This window comes from Hyla sarda, chromosome 1, assembly GCF_029499605.1.
Source record: "Hyla sarda isolate aHylSar1 chromosome 1, aHylSar1.hap1, whole genome shotgun sequence".
Classification (NCBI taxonomy): domain Eukaryota; kingdom Metazoa; phylum Chordata; class Amphibia; order Anura; family Hylidae; genus Hyla; species Hyla sarda.
Window position 1 is genome coordinate 130748084 of NC_079189.1, and position 15600 is coordinate 130763683.

The 15600-nt window shown below is 38.3% G+C and overlaps 2 protein-coding genes and 1 long non-coding RNA gene across 4 annotated transcripts in view; 2 read left to right on the forward strand and 1 right to left on the reverse strand.

The window, feature by feature from the left end:
• NPY5R (neuropeptide Y receptor Y5) overlaps positions 1–13564 on the reverse strand; it is a 95532-nt gene extending 81968 nt beyond the window's left edge. The window contains exon 1 of the mRNA XM_056561397.1: positions 13304–13564. The gene's annotated coding sequence lies outside the window, so the exon portion shown is untranslated. The remainder of the gene's footprint in view (positions 1–13303) is intronic.
• LOC130358316 (uncharacterized) lies at positions 1873–6135 on the forward strand. 2 transcript variants are annotated; one of them, XR_008889465.1, is made up of 3 exons: positions 1873–1951; positions 5845–5933; positions 6016–6135. It is a non-coding gene; the product is annotated as an uncharacterized LOC130358316 (long non-coding RNA). The 2 variants fall into 2 exon arrangements; XR_008889464.1 differs by lacking the exon at positions 1873–1951 and adding an exon at positions 4414–4546.
• Positions 13565–15194: 1630 nt separating the features above from the next.
• NPY1R (neuropeptide Y receptor Y1) overlaps positions 15195–15600 on the forward strand; it is a 75385-nt gene continuing 74979 nt past the window's right edge. Inside the window, exon 1 of the mRNA XM_056561453.1 lies at positions 15195–15274. The gene's annotated coding sequence lies outside the window, so the exon portion shown is untranslated. The remainder of the gene's footprint in view (positions 15275–15600) is intronic.

Genomic DNA, 15600 nt, shown 5'->3' on the forward strand with positions numbered 1-15600 from the left:
GCTTTTTTTTGTGCCACCAATTTTTTTGGGAATGACATCAATCATTTCACCACAAAGTCTAAAGCGAAAGCAGAAAAAAAAATATTTGTGGGGCAAAATTGAAAAAAAAAACCTGCCATTTTGTAAATTTTAGGGCTTTTGATTCTAGGCAGTGCACTTTTCATAAAAACGACACCTTATCTTTATTCTGTAGGTCCATACAGTTACATTGATACCTAATTTATATAGGTTTTATTTTATTGTACAAAAATAAATTATAACTACATGCAACAAAATTTGTATGTTTAAAATTGTCCAATTTTGATCCCTATAACTTTTTTATTTTTCCTTATATAGGGATGTTTGAAAGCTCATTTTTTGTGCCATGATCTGAAGTTTTTATCGGGAACATTTTTATTTTAATGGCACTTTTGATTGTATTTTATTTGTTTTTTTCTAGTATACGAAGTGTCCAAAAACACACATTTCTGGGATTTTTTATGCTTGCGTCTTTGACCGTGCTGTTTAATTAATGTTATATTTTGTAGTTTGGACATTAACGCACATGGCAATACCACACATGTTTAGGTTTTATTTATTTTTAACTTTTTTTTTTTTTTTTGGAAAAATGGGAAAAGGGGGGTGATTTAAACTTTTATTAGGGAAGGGGTTAATGCATATTTGTTAACCTTTTTTATTTATTTATTTACACTTTTTAGTCCCCAAAGTCCCAAAGGGGACTTAAAAATACAATCTTTAGATTGCATACACTGATCAATGCTTCTCCAGAGCATTGGTCAGTGTTATCGGTGCTCCATTGCTTCAGCTTAGCATAACTGAACGCAAGTCTGGAGCACCGATCGGACGGCAGAGAGGAAGGTAAGACACCTCCCCCGTCCTCTCAGCTGATCGAGTCCTGATCAACCCACTGAGCTAGCCGGGAATGGGATAAACTGCTATTAGATGCCACAATTAACTTTGATCACAGTTTTTAACCTGTTGGGGACGAAGGGCGTATGCATACGCCCTTGCGTCCTGGTACTTAAGGACGAAGGGCGTATCCATACGCCCGTGGGAATTTCGGTCCCCGCCGCGCGCCGGGCGGGGACCGGGCCGGGGTGACTGCTGATATCTATCAGCAGGCATCCCGTGCAAATGCCCACGGGGGTCATTAGACCCCCCCATGTCGGCGATCGGCGCAAATCGCGTGTGAATTCACACTTGCGATTTGCGCCGATTCCGGGTCATTACGGGTCTATGGTGAACCAGAATCAGCATCACTTCTGTCTATGGACTGTGTTGTGTGTGGACTAGAACACAAGAACTAGAGACTAATAAATGTGGACTGAATCAGATTCAATCTGATTTTCACAAAATGTTTGGATTTCACAAATTAAGCATTCCATCATTCATTTCACCCTGCATTTTACAAATCACAAGAAGAAGGCTCACATGACCTCAAGTGGTGGCCCAGGAGACTTCCCTGTAATGCCTTTTAGTCAGCCTTTCCTGTAGGACAACCAAAATGAGGGAATATAGGTATAACAGTGGATGATTTACAACCACTAAATAAAAAAATAAAAAAAGACTAACATGAAAATCCTGATCATTTGTGTGGATAGCGATAACAGAGAGAACACATCAAACAGGGCAAGAGAGAGATAGTAACGTTGGATAAGTACCAGACAGTGTGTGTTACTTAGAGAGTGTAAGAAGAGTATAAGAGAATAGAAAATACATAGGGAGATAGGGGGAGATTTATCAAAACCTGTCCAGAGGAAAAGTTGCTGAGTTGCCCATAGCAACCAATCAGATTGCTTCTTTCATTTTTGAAAAGGTCTCTGAAAAATGAAAGAAGCGATCTGATTGGTTGCTATGGACAACTCAGCAACTTTTCCTCTGGACAGGTTTTGATAAATCTCCCCCATAGATTTTAGAGAGAGAAGGGACTTAATCTCAGTGTGTTACTTAGGTAGAAATTCAGGCATTTCAGCCATTGCTATGTCTGCAGCTGCAGCTTACTATTTGTAAATCATGAACAATTTGTGATCATCAACAATAAATTGATAGCTGATAGGATGCCACAGCATCAACCATCACGCAAGAGTTTAAACAGGATTGTGATACTTCAGCCTGTGTCAAAGTGACAATTTAACCCCTTAAGGACTCAGCCCATTTTGGCCTTAAGGACTCAGACAATTTAATTTTTACATTTTCATTTTTTCCTCCTCGCCTTCTAAAAATCATAACTCTTTTATATTTTCATCCACAGACTAGTATGAGGGCTTGTTTTTTGCGCGACCAGTTGTCCTTTGTAATGACATAACTCATTATATCATAAAATGTATGGCGCAACCAAAAAACACTATTTTTGTGGGGAAATTAAAACGAAAAACGCAATTTTGCTAATTTTGGAAGGTTTTGTTTTCACGCCGTACAATTTATGGTAAAAATGACGTGTGTTCTTTATTCTGAGGGTCAATACGAATAAAATGATACCCATTATTATATACTTTTATATTATTGTTGCGCTTAAAAAAAATCACAAACTTTTTAACCAAATTAGTACGTTTATAATCCCTTTATTTTGATGACCTCTAACTTTTTTATTTTTCCGTATAAGTGGCGGTATGGGGGCTCATTTTTTGCGCCATGATCTGTACTTTTTTTTGATACCACATTTGCATATAAAAAACTTTTAATACATTTTTTATAATTTTTTTTTAATAAAATGTATTAAAAAAGTAGGAATTTTGGACTTTTTTTTATTTTTTTTCGTTCACGCCGTTCACCGTACGGGATCATTAACATTTTATTTTAATAGTTCGGACATTTACGCACGCGGCGATACCAAATATGTCTATAAAAAAATTTTTTTACGCTTTTTGGGGGTAAAATAGGAAAAAACGGACGTTTTACTTTTTTATTGGGGGAGGGGATTTTTCACTTTTTTTTTACTTTTACTTTTACATTTTTTGACATTTTTTTTTACACTTGAATAGTCCCCATAGGGGACTATTCATAGCAATACCATGATTGCTAATACTGATCTGTTCTATGTATAGGACATAGAACAGATCAGTATTATCGGTCATCTCCTGCTCTGGTCTGCTCGATCACAGACCAGAGCAGGAGACGCCGGGAGCCGCACGGAGGAAGGAGAGGGGACCTCCGTGCGGCGTTATGAATGATCGGATCCCCGCAGCAGCGCTGCGGGCGATCCGATCGTTCATTTAAATCGCGAACCGCCGCAGATGCCGGGATCTGTATTGATCCCGGCACCTGAGGGGTTAATGGCGGACGCCCGCGAGATCGCGGGCGTCGGCCATTGCCGGCGGGTCCCTGGCTGCGATTAGCAGCCGGGATCAGCCGCGCATGACACGGGCATCGCTCCGATGCCCGCGGTTATGCTTAGGACGTAAATGTACGTCCTGGTGCGTTAAGTACCACCTCACCAGGACGTACATTTACGTCCTGCGTCCTTAAGGGGTTAAATCCTGCTTCTGATAGCGTTGTGTGCTCATTGTTTTGCATCTAACTAAAAGTAATATCATTATCTCCTTTCTTGTCTATCACATTCCATTCTGTACTTCTGCTGATATAACTTCAGCTACTACTCCCTGCGGCTACTTTTAACACCACTAAGAGAGCCATATTTCCAGCCTTGTTCCTGGTGCCACACATCTCCTGCCTTGTCCACCATGTTTTTTAGTACAGTTGCAGCCAAAAACACTGAAGTAAATGGATAGTGAATTGGACAATTGCCGAACAAAAATGTATCAGTTGTGTAATCCTTCCAGCACCTAACAAAGACAATGGATTTCAAAATGTGCCTTAATATTGATTATAATGTTGCTGATTACACATGAAAATGTAATGCAAATATTGATCAGAGAATAAAAATAAAACCCATATCATGTCACCTGCAGCTTGTTTTGGTTTTCAGGTAGCTACACAACCATTAGCTAAAATGAATAAGCATAAGGCCAAAAAAAATTAGGTTACAGTTTGTAAACCTTCAATGTTGTGATCAGTCCTTGAACCCCAGGCCCCAATTCTAATGTTTCCCTATGACTCAATGACCTTTTTGAAAAAGTATTCAGAAGACCAATAATTGTTATATCTGCTGATATGTTGTTTATTTTAGACCATATATTATAATTTGCCACTAATATAAAGAAGAAATGCTCTTATTTTACTCATGTTGCATCATGTTATAATTTCAGACCTAGTGGTTCTTTTCCATCTTCATCGTATTCCTGAACCTTTTCTATCCATTACCATTGATAGTGTGCAGATGACCTAGGCATTACCAAACTAGCCTCTGACTTTTCTGCAAGGTTTGCATAAATAAATAATGTTAAAAGGGTAGTCCAGGAAATTTAACTTATCAGACCCCTATCCCTTATACATAGGATAGGAGACATTTTTGTGTGACCACGGAGGGTCCAACTGATGGGACCCCTGTGATCTCCTGTACGGGACTACTGCTTCTTATGCATCCTTGTCCCCACCTTCCTCGACGGATGCAAGTGACTGCTTGTTCAGCCAATCCCCAGCTAAAATGGTATATTGCTACAGCCGCTGCCTTATAAGTAGGTGGGACAAAGTGGGTAGCAGCATTCATTTATGACAAATGTATGGCAATATATGGCAATGGGTAAACAGATGGTAACTGTGGTAACTTACAGCTTGTTTTCAAAAACACTGCACTAGCAGATTTTGTATTCTTTTTAAAATAAAAAGTAATTTATTTTTTATTTTTGGTGGCAGTTGTTTGTGTTAAAGAGTACCTCTCATCAAAAAAACCTTTGATATATTATAGATTAATGTATGCAGAATAACTTTACAATTGCATGTTATTAAAAAATATGCTTCTTTCTATTTAATTTTCCACTTTGAAGAAATGACCACTAGGGGTCTCCCTACCAGTCCTGGCAGCAAGCATTTCAGACTCATAAACACTAAACACTACGAGCTGCCAGTCTGCTTTGTTCACAAAGGAGAACACTCAGAGCTGCCAGCCTGCTTTGTTCACAGCCTGTTTGGCTGTGAACAAAGCAGGCTGGCAGCTCTGAGTGTTTAGGACTCCAGCATTAGTCAGAAATGCTTGCTGACAGGACTGATCAGGAAAAATACAATAGAAAAAAGCATATTTTTCATTAACATGCTATTGGAAAGTTATTCAACATTCATTAATCTAAAATATATCAAAAGCTTATTTGATGAGAGGTACCCTTTAATATGCACATGGAGGTATCAGAAGGAGCAATGGCAAGTTATGGCCAATGGTGACCCATTAATCAGGTGATACAAAAGTCCATGGGGTCTGAGCTGATGGTATCTGACAGAGAATGGGCACTTTTCAGGTATGAATCAATCTAGTTGCTCAGGTGGGGGTGAATATCAATTTGATGAATATGTATGTCAGGTTGGAATATTGGATGCAATTTAGTATATAACTTAGTCATTATGTACTCTAACATGAACATGCTGCAGCTGCTACATCTTGAAAAGATAACAGTAGTGGAGCGTTGACTCAGCGGGAGCCGTAAGTGGCTTCAAGTTTGACAGGTGTTTGCTTTTGGAAAGCCATGGCAATCTGGCAGCATAGCTTCCAAAAATGTCCCTATTTTGAATTTATACTAAGGCTAATCAGTACTCTTTTCCTTCATGCTCACAATATGCCTGCCAGCATGCAAGCAACAAAGTATACAGCTCCCCATCCTTGCCATATTTTCCATAGGCCCAGTTGGTACCATCTCTGTCACATATTGCCAAGGCTGGTCATTATCGTCATGTTGTGTGGTTGCCTTGTCCCCTTTCCCTTTGACCAATTCCATCTCCCTTTCTCATCCAATCCAGCTCCTCCTCAACATTCATACTGCAGGGAGCCAGATGCGAACCTTCTTCCATCCCTTTCTCAATCATCACTACGAGCATTTGCTTAAGAGGTAATATCAGCAACATAATATAGTTAATTCTGCCATTTTCTCTGCTGACAAATCTTGTCCATCTTTTTCCACTGCTTTTCAGATATTGATGACCAATATCATTATCCATGGCTTCCATCATCCATGGCTTTCCTGTAATGGATGTATCTATTCAACATACAGACCCGATAAGTTGCTTTGTCTTATACACAACAAACAAAGGCAAGAAAAATACTCTTCTCTTCTTCTTTCTCTTCATAGTTGTTTCACTATTACAAACTGGCATGCCTGAATATGCAATAAATTGATTTTCCCAACCAATTTTGTGCCACTATGAAAATCTGGCATGCTTGAATATGTAATTAACCTCTTCAGGACGTGGGGCATATGCATACGCCCTGCATCCCGAGTCCTTAAGGATGTAGGGCGTATGCATACACCTGTGGGAATTCCGGTCCCCACCGCTAGCCGGTTGGTGACCGGACCGGGATGCCTGCTGGAATCATTCAGCAGGCATCCCGGCACATCGCCGAGGGGGGTCCTGAGACCCCCCCATGTCGGCGATCGCAGAAAATCGCATGTCAATTCAGACATGCGATTTTCTGCTATTCCGGGCTGATCGGGTCTCTGGTGACCCGATCACCCGGAAAATAGGGATGATCGGAGCTGATAGACTTAAATTGAGAGGCGGAGCGTGACATCACATGGGGGCGGAGCCGTGAAGTCACCATACTCCGGCCCCGTGATCGGCAGTCATCAGACCCAGAGAGATGTTCGCTCCGGGGCCTGATGAGAGCGGGGTGCTGCATGCGAGATCACGGGGGTCCCCAGCGGCGGGACCCCACGTGATCAGGCAACTTATCCCCTATCCTTTAGATAGGGGATAAGTTGTCAGCACGGTAGTACCCCTTTAAGGACTCAGAGCGTCCAGTTTAACAAGTTTAAACCATTCTCACCGGCGGAGAACGGGTTATACCCGGTGGATCCCGGTTTCTACGGGCAGCTAGGACCCACAAGGCCGATTGGGCCGCTGCCCGGCATTAACCCTTTATACGCCACAATCAAAGTTGATTGGGGCATCTAAAGCGAAGGTAAAAGAATCCCGGCAACTCAGCGGAGCTGATCGGGACTATCACAACTAAATCGCAATGTCCTGATGAGCTTACCAGACGACGGGAGGGTCCTCACCTGCTTCTCCGTTGTCCGATTGGCGATCTATTGCTCCATGCCTGCTCAGCAGGTTAGAGCAGCAGATTACACTGGTTACACGTTACACTGATCAGTGCTTTGCAATGGCATAACACTGATCAGTGTATGCAATCAAAAGATTCCATGTTTTAGCCCTCTATTGGTGCTAAAAAAAAAATAGTGTAATTTTTTTTTTTTATAAAAGTTCATTAACCCCTTCCCTATTAATAGTTGAAATCACTCCCCTTTTCCAATTTTTTAAATAAAATAATGTATGAAAGAATAAAAATAATCATATGTGGTACCGCCACGTGTGTAAATGTCCAAACTATTAAAATATTAGGTTAGCTAGACCACACGGTCTATGGCGTACGCATAAAAAAAAAATACCAAAGTCCAAAATTAGCATTATTGGTCACTTCATATACCATAAAAATATTAATTAAAAGCAATCAAAAAGTCCAATCAAAACAAACATGGTACCGATAAAAATAAAGATGATGGCGCAAAAAAAGAGCCCTCATACCGCCCCGTACACGGATAAATAAAAAAGTTATAGGGGTCAGAAGATACCAATTTTAAACATACTAATTTGGTACATGTAGTTTATAATTTTTTTAAGTATTAAAATAAAAAAAAACTATATAAATTGGGTATCATTGTAACCGTATGGACCTACAGAATAAAGATAAGGTGTCATTTTTACCAAAAAGTGCACTGCGTAGAAACGGGAGCCCCCAAAAGTTACAAAATGGCGTTTCTTTTTTTATTTCACCCCACAAAATTTTTATTTTTTTTCGTTTCGCTGCAGGTTATATTATAAAATAAGTGATGTCATTACATCAATTGGTGACGCAAAAAACAAAAACCTTATATGGGTCTGTAGGTGCAAAATTGAAAGCTTTATGATTTTTAGAAGGGGAGGAGGAAAAAACGAAAATGCAAAAACGAAAATTTGCTGAGTCCTTAAGGGGATAAACAATGTATTTGCTAAACTCACTAAAAAAAACTGTTGTTTTCTTCAATGAATTTGCCAACCTATTTGTATGCCACTATGACTGACTTGCTTGAATGTGCGATTAAACAATGTGTTTGCTAAAGTGACACAAAACCCTTGTGTTTACTGTTTTTGCCCACCACAACTGTGCACAAAAGTAACACAATAGTCTATTTTTCACAGCTTTTTTTCTCTTAAAGGTGCCAAAAACATTAACACTAGCACACTTAACAATGATACAGATTTGGCCCTGACAGAACAAATGCTGCACACTGTTTACATGTGCTTTTTGAACACTGGAATATAATAGTGGAGTGGTCCTACACACTGCCCCTCACATAGATCTGCTCTCTGACAGAGCAAATACAGCACATTCTCTGCAGTGTGCAGCAGCTGCTTTCTGTACACTGCTTTGGAATATTGTAGAAGTGGAGTGCAGTGATAATCACTGACAAAATGAATTAAGCAATCCGATTGGTTGCTATGGGCAATTGGTCAACTTTTCCTCTGCACAGGTTTTGATACATCCCTACCTGTGACAGGGATTTATCAAAACCTGTGCAGAGGAAAAAATGAACTGTTGCCCATAGCAACCAATCAGACAGTTTCATTTATTTTTCAAAGGCCTTTTTTTTTTTTTTATGAAAAAAAGCAATCTAATTGGTTGATATGGGCAACTGGCCAACTTTCCCTCTGCACAGGCTTTGATAAATCTTTCCTACTGTCCCTCACAGAGATCTGCACCTTACAGTTTATCTCCCTAAAATGGCCACTGCAGCTACGTGCATAGACTTTTCTGATGCCTCTGACCCACCTCTACACTGACTCCTGGAAGCTGTATGCAAGGGATTACTGGCTCTCTTAAAGGGGTACTCCAATGGAAATATATATTTTTTAATCAACTGGTGCCAGAAAGTTAAACAGATTTGTAAATTACTTCTATTAAAAAAATCATAATCCTTCCAGTATTTATCAGCTGCTGTTATGATCCACAGGAAGTGTTTTTCTTTTTAAATTTTCATTCTGTCTGACCACAGTGCTTTCTGCTGACACCTCTGTCCATTTTAGGAACTGTCTACAGCAGAATAGGTTTTCTATGGGGATTTGCTTCTACTCGGGACAGTTCCTAAAATGGACAGAAGTGTCAGCAGAGATCACTTTGGTCAGGCAGCAAAGAAATTCAGAAAGAAAATGACTTCCTGTGGATCATACAGCAGCTAATAAGCACTGGAAGGATTACAATTTTTTAGTAGAAATTTTCTGGCACCAGTTGATTGAAAAAAAATGTTTTCCATTGGAGTACCCCTTTAAGGTCAGGTAATCCTTCCATCTTCTTGCAGCACAATTGGCTAAACTGAAGTCATGTGATCCTTTCACCTACTTGCAAGGTATTCTGGGCTACTCTTAGGTCATGTTTTCATCCTTCCTTCAGCCATCCAGTGTCTACACCATTTTGATAGGTTCGGCCATAGTGAACCTGTCATAGTTTGCCTAAGTACCGGACTGGACTAAACTCGGGTTCACCAGATTCAGTTTGGTCAATTCTAATAAGTAGAATTTCGGTAATCACAATCTTCACAACAGAGATCTCATTTTACTATACCCAATATATACATTTTAAGACTTCGTCTCTGTTGTTATGAAGTTTTATAAGCCAAAATAGTAGGCTTGGTTGTAATACTATCCTCTCCTTATTGGAAATTCACTATAACATAGCTGTTGTTCTGTGCCATAAATGTTATCAGTTGATATTCCTTTTACTCACATGGAAGTTCTCTGTGATAAGAAGCTTAAATGTAGAATCCTATTGACACATATCACAAACATATTTAAGCAAGAGTATAAAATGTATTAATAACAATATCTGCAGGTCTTCAGTACTATGTAGCTTCTAGATATGAAGATGGATGATTTAAGAATATACTTCACTCAATAATAGCTCGTGGCAAGATGTCCGATTATATTAGTGGCTGGCAGAATACCTGTCTATAACTCAAAAATCCATTTTATTTCAGAGATTGGAGCAATGTCAGTCATATACATTCTATTGACAACTTTATCTACCATTACAGAAAACTTACTTCTAGTGAGGTTGATTATTAAGGTCCCATGAGTGGTAACTGCAATCATAGGATATAGTGGTAGCCAAGTGGTAGCATTATAATGCCCAAACTGGACACTCTTTAGATTGATACATAATAATGCAATGTGGCACAGTATATGTGAGTGCAGTTATAGGTTTAAAGGATTACATTTGACATGCCCTTTTGAAATATTATCAGTGGTTGGTACATATATATATATATATATATATATATATATATATATATATATATGTACCAACCACTGATAATATTTCAAAAGGGCATGTCAAATGTAATCCATCAGTAGTTGGTATATATATATATATATATATATATATATATATATTGATATACCAACTACTGATGACCATTTGTGTGTGTGTGTATATATATATATATATATATATATATATATATATATATATATATATATATGTTCGATTTTCTATTTATTTTTTGCTCTGTTTACACAACTAAAACATATTCTGCCTCGCTGCACATACATTATCATAACTCTCATCAGTCCTTGTCCCCACTGGGGCTCCCAATCTAATTATCCATATCTCAAATGCATCTAAGGTCAGTTCTTATAAAGGACTAGCTCTATCACTCATTTGATCTATCAGTATGTTTTTGGTGTGAGGAAGGAATCAAAGCAAAGGAAATCCACCATGCATGTTATTACCATGGACTACATTAATATTGGTCTTTACATAATAGATGGCTTAGACTTTGAGACTCTTTGCTGTGTAGGAATATTTTGTGTTGAATACATTTTATGCCCAGATTACTTTCAGCCCCATCTGACTTACATGATCGACACTCAAAATGACTCTCTATTATATCATTTTTCTTTTATTCAACCAACAATGGTATGAATATATGAACAATTATGTGACATTATTTTCAAGGTGCTCCATCATATTCATTGTAGGGACACACCCTAATGACAAGGGGAATGGTTACACCCAGTTGTTAGTTTAAAAATGAATATATTTGCAGGAGGACTAACAGAGGAAGAATGCAACACAGAGTTTTAAAGAAAAGATGCCCCAGAGCCATTTCATATAAAACACAAGTATTTACTATGAAATATTCTCTTGCTAATGTATATCTCTAAATAAATGTTTTTACGTAGAGTACAACATATATTGTAATGAGGCCTGTGCCTATCTGGTAAGTAAAGTCTTGTCCAGCATCCTATCCGTCTAGTACATTAAGTGGGGAGAAAAAGCAACATGCATATAAATGCTTTACCACACGTACCCCAAGTAGGACTAGATAGGTTTTATACCAATAAAATACCCAAATTACAAGCCCTCGTGAATTTTGGAATGTATCATCTATTCTTTCTATACCACCAACCTTCAAATAATAATATGAAAGTTAGCTAAACAAAAAAGTCAAATAAAACAAACATTTCATATACTAAATATGACATTTTGCAGTACAAGAAAACTGAATATATTAAGAAAAGAAAGGCCCTGATCATTAGCATCCATTTCCTCTAGAAGAATAAGTCTTAGTTTTACATAAGCCATGCTAGTTTTTCTAAAGTTATGCGACAGAACAGTGATCCAGGGATTTGTTCTGCCACATTTCAAGTCAGGAAATATTCCCCTACCCCCCCTAGTATGGGGCAACTGCTATTAGCCTCACAAGGGTTTTTTGCCTTCTTCTGGATCAACACAGTAGTAACACAATTGGGAGGTAGGTTGAACTTTATGGACTCTTGTTCTTTTTTTTTTACCTTAAGAACTATGTTTACAAACATGTTTCTATTTAAAAAGTCATACATATGTGTAAACCACTATTAGATACAAATGTTTTGTCTCTGCTCTTCCCTATGTTACTAAACTGGACTATTTTACTTCTTATTGCACAGTTAACAGTCTAATATACTTTACCTGTATACTGTGCATTTTAAAAAATGACAGACTTTTTCAGTTAAGGGACAGAGTAGACACATAGAATCTGAATCTTTATGCAATTGAATAATATTATAAAAACATAGAAAAGGTAGTATAAATATTTAAACATGTAACATACAATATAATAAACTGAATGCTAATAATAAGAGAAGTTCTAAAACTTCTCTTGTAGGTAACAACTAGCAGGGTTATATTAGAAAAAATTTATTTTTGATCCCACAACGCAGGTTTGCCTAATATAAAACTTTTCTAAAAGCGCGTATCAGTGTATTCTTACATAGTAACTTACATGTAAAGTGCATAGTTAGCTTATTTAAACCCATCTCCTACGCTGGGAATATATAAATTCTAAGTCCTTTATGCAGGTAGAAAGAAAGTAGATAGCACTCACCCACGTGTGAAGTTAAAATGTCTTCTTTATTGGAACATCATTAAAATGCTGAGGGAAGGGGTAGAGAGATGCGGTCAGCGTGAGCTGACTGACCGGCCGAGGCCGGTCAGTCAGCTCACGCTGACCGCATCTCTCTACCCCTTCCCTCAGCATTTTAATGATGTTCTAAAAAAGAAGACCTTTTAACTTCACACGTGGGTGAGTGCTATCTACTTTCTTTCTACCTGCATAATGCATATACAAGCTCTGAACTATTGATTGGCACCCCTGAAGTATATGTATACATCACCCCTGCGCTGTTCCACGCTCCACACCGTGTCTTTAACCCCCGACATCCCCGCTTTGGTGCCTGCCTTGTCTTTCTCAGCCTTAGTAAATTCTAAGTCCATTGGACCAAGGATAATGAGAACATGGTGTCTGATAGCCAAGAATTGAGCAGCAGCCATAAATACTTTGAATAACTCTGGCACAAAGCAGCTCGTGGACAGCTCTCGGAAACAAAATCCAAGGAAATAAAGCCCTACAGCTCCGTCAGGGATACTATTATGCAAATATGTCAAAAAAATAGGGAGTCTGTATAGAAAAGGAATAAATGTGCCTTGCGGTGACAAATGATTGAGCTCCAGACAAGTATAACAACACTGTAGCCACCAAGATATTCTCCTGCCTATGGAAAGTAGGAATGTAGCAAAGTGCAAAGAGATAATGTTTATTGACTAACTCCTATCATGCATGCTGCAGATATCATAGAAACAACAAATACTCAAGAAGAGTGAAGGCTAAATGAACATGCACTGTACCTTGCTGGGATCTCAGTTTCAGCTGATATTTGTAGTGAGAGATGGACAATTCATGAAGAGAAAGACAGAGGGAGGACAGGGCATAGCTCCAGTTATTTCTCTGCCTGAGACTGTAAAGATTGTAGAAGATTAAGCAACGCCCCTTAAAGCTGAACTCCACCTTACACCACCACATCACCAGCTCATCTGCCAGGCTTCCAGCAGAGCTGCTTGCAGAGCCTTCATCCTCACATTTGCTTGCCTCAACAAGGTTGCCTAGTAATACTGAGAGAAAGGCAATTTAACATTAAACAATATGAAGGGTATGGAAGTTTGAATTGCTAAGGAGCTTACATATGTCCACAGTGAATCTATTCCTGACTGCCACCTGGTGGTTTGATGCATCAATGCGTCCTGGCATTTTGCTACATTTTGTTTTCCCATATGTATCTTATATGTATCTTTCTTTCAATGTACATCATGCAGACTGTATGTAAAGATAATCAGAGGTACTGGAGGTTGTTATTCTTACTCTGTTATATTTCTAAAGAGTCATCTTTAAAGAAAAGTCTCCATTTCTCCATTTCTTACTGTATATGGCAGTATTTTCCAACCAGTGTGCCTCCAGCTGTTGCAAAACTATGAATCCCAACATTCGGCTGTCCACGCATGCTGGGAGTTGTAGTTTTGCATCAGCTGGAGGCACACTGGTTGGGAAACACTGGTATAAGGTTTGAGTGTAAAGTGTCTCCTTGTATCTCTACGACTTAAACATTGACATAATGATGTTATATGTATGTAGATATTATATGCATCTATCTATCTATCTATCTATCTATCTATCTATTTTGTAGCAGGTGGTAAGCCACAGCTTGGGTGACATTGATCCAGATATATGGAGAGACTCAGATAGACAAGATAGAAAGATAGATAGACATGAGATGATAGATAGATAGATAGATAGATAGATATGAAATAGATAGATATGAGATGATAGATAGATAGATATGAGATAGATATATAGATAGATATGAGATAGATAAATAGATAGATAATATATAGATAGATATGAGATAGAGTGATAGATAGATAGATAGATAGGTATGACATATAGAGATAGATATTAGATATAGATATAGATAGATAGATAAATTGATAAATGATAGATAGATAGATAGATGATAGGTGATAGACACATAATTGATAGATTGATAGACAGATAATTGATATATATATATATATATATATATATATATATATCAATGATAGATAGATAGACATGAATGAGAGAGAGAGAGAGAGAGAGAGAGAGAGAGAGAGAGAGAGAGAGAGAGAGAGAGAGAGAGTGTATTTGTATGTATAGATTATATGTATACCGCACACAAAATCACAACCCAGCCAACAGGACAGCAGCTGATTGTAGGATGTGCAGCTTTATATGTGACTGAAGAATAACTATTCCTAGGCTGGCATGAGATGCTCTAATAGGTTTTATGCAGATAGCTATGGGACTCATTCACAATTATTCTGACAGCTTAGAGGCATTTGATGGATAGATATGTACAGTTAGTCTAGTGAGGGAGGTATTCGGAGAGAGTGACACCTGTTAAGCAGAGTCACTGTATTATATCAATATATTTTGTGCACACTGTATCCTCACATGTGCTGGGATCAGGGCTAATGGTGTCACATCCAGTGTTACACAGCAATACCCATGTAGTAAAGGAGAGTGTGCCATCGATAATAACTGTGGAGCAACAAATCCTGTGCCTGCTGCTTTATTGAAGACCCCATGTTGTGGGGCATCAGGGGATGAGCTGAATCCATAGAGCAGAATGTCTGCTAGGGCTATGTTCATGTTGGGTTAATAAAGCCTGGGGCAAAGCATTACCTGCCGGATTACAGTTATATTATATGATAAGAAACTCATCTTATCAAAGTAAAAATGATGGATTATACAGGAAACTGGAGGAGCTGTCCAAGGTGCTGAAGGTAGATAAACCCCATTGCTTCCTTATCTCCTCCGTCTCTTGTCAGCTCTGGGACTCTGGGAAAGAACTAGCATCCGAATGCATGTTACAATGTCTTCATGTTTATGCTGTATCCAACTGACCTACAACACAGATATATATAATGTCATAAATTGTATCTCTCTCTCTATTATCTATCAATATCTCTATTACCTATGCTTTATCTATCTATCATCTCTCAATCACCTATCTATCTCATATCTATCTATCTATCTATCTATCTATATCTCTATTACCTATGGTTTATCTATCTATCGTCTATCTCATCTATCTATCTATCTCATATCT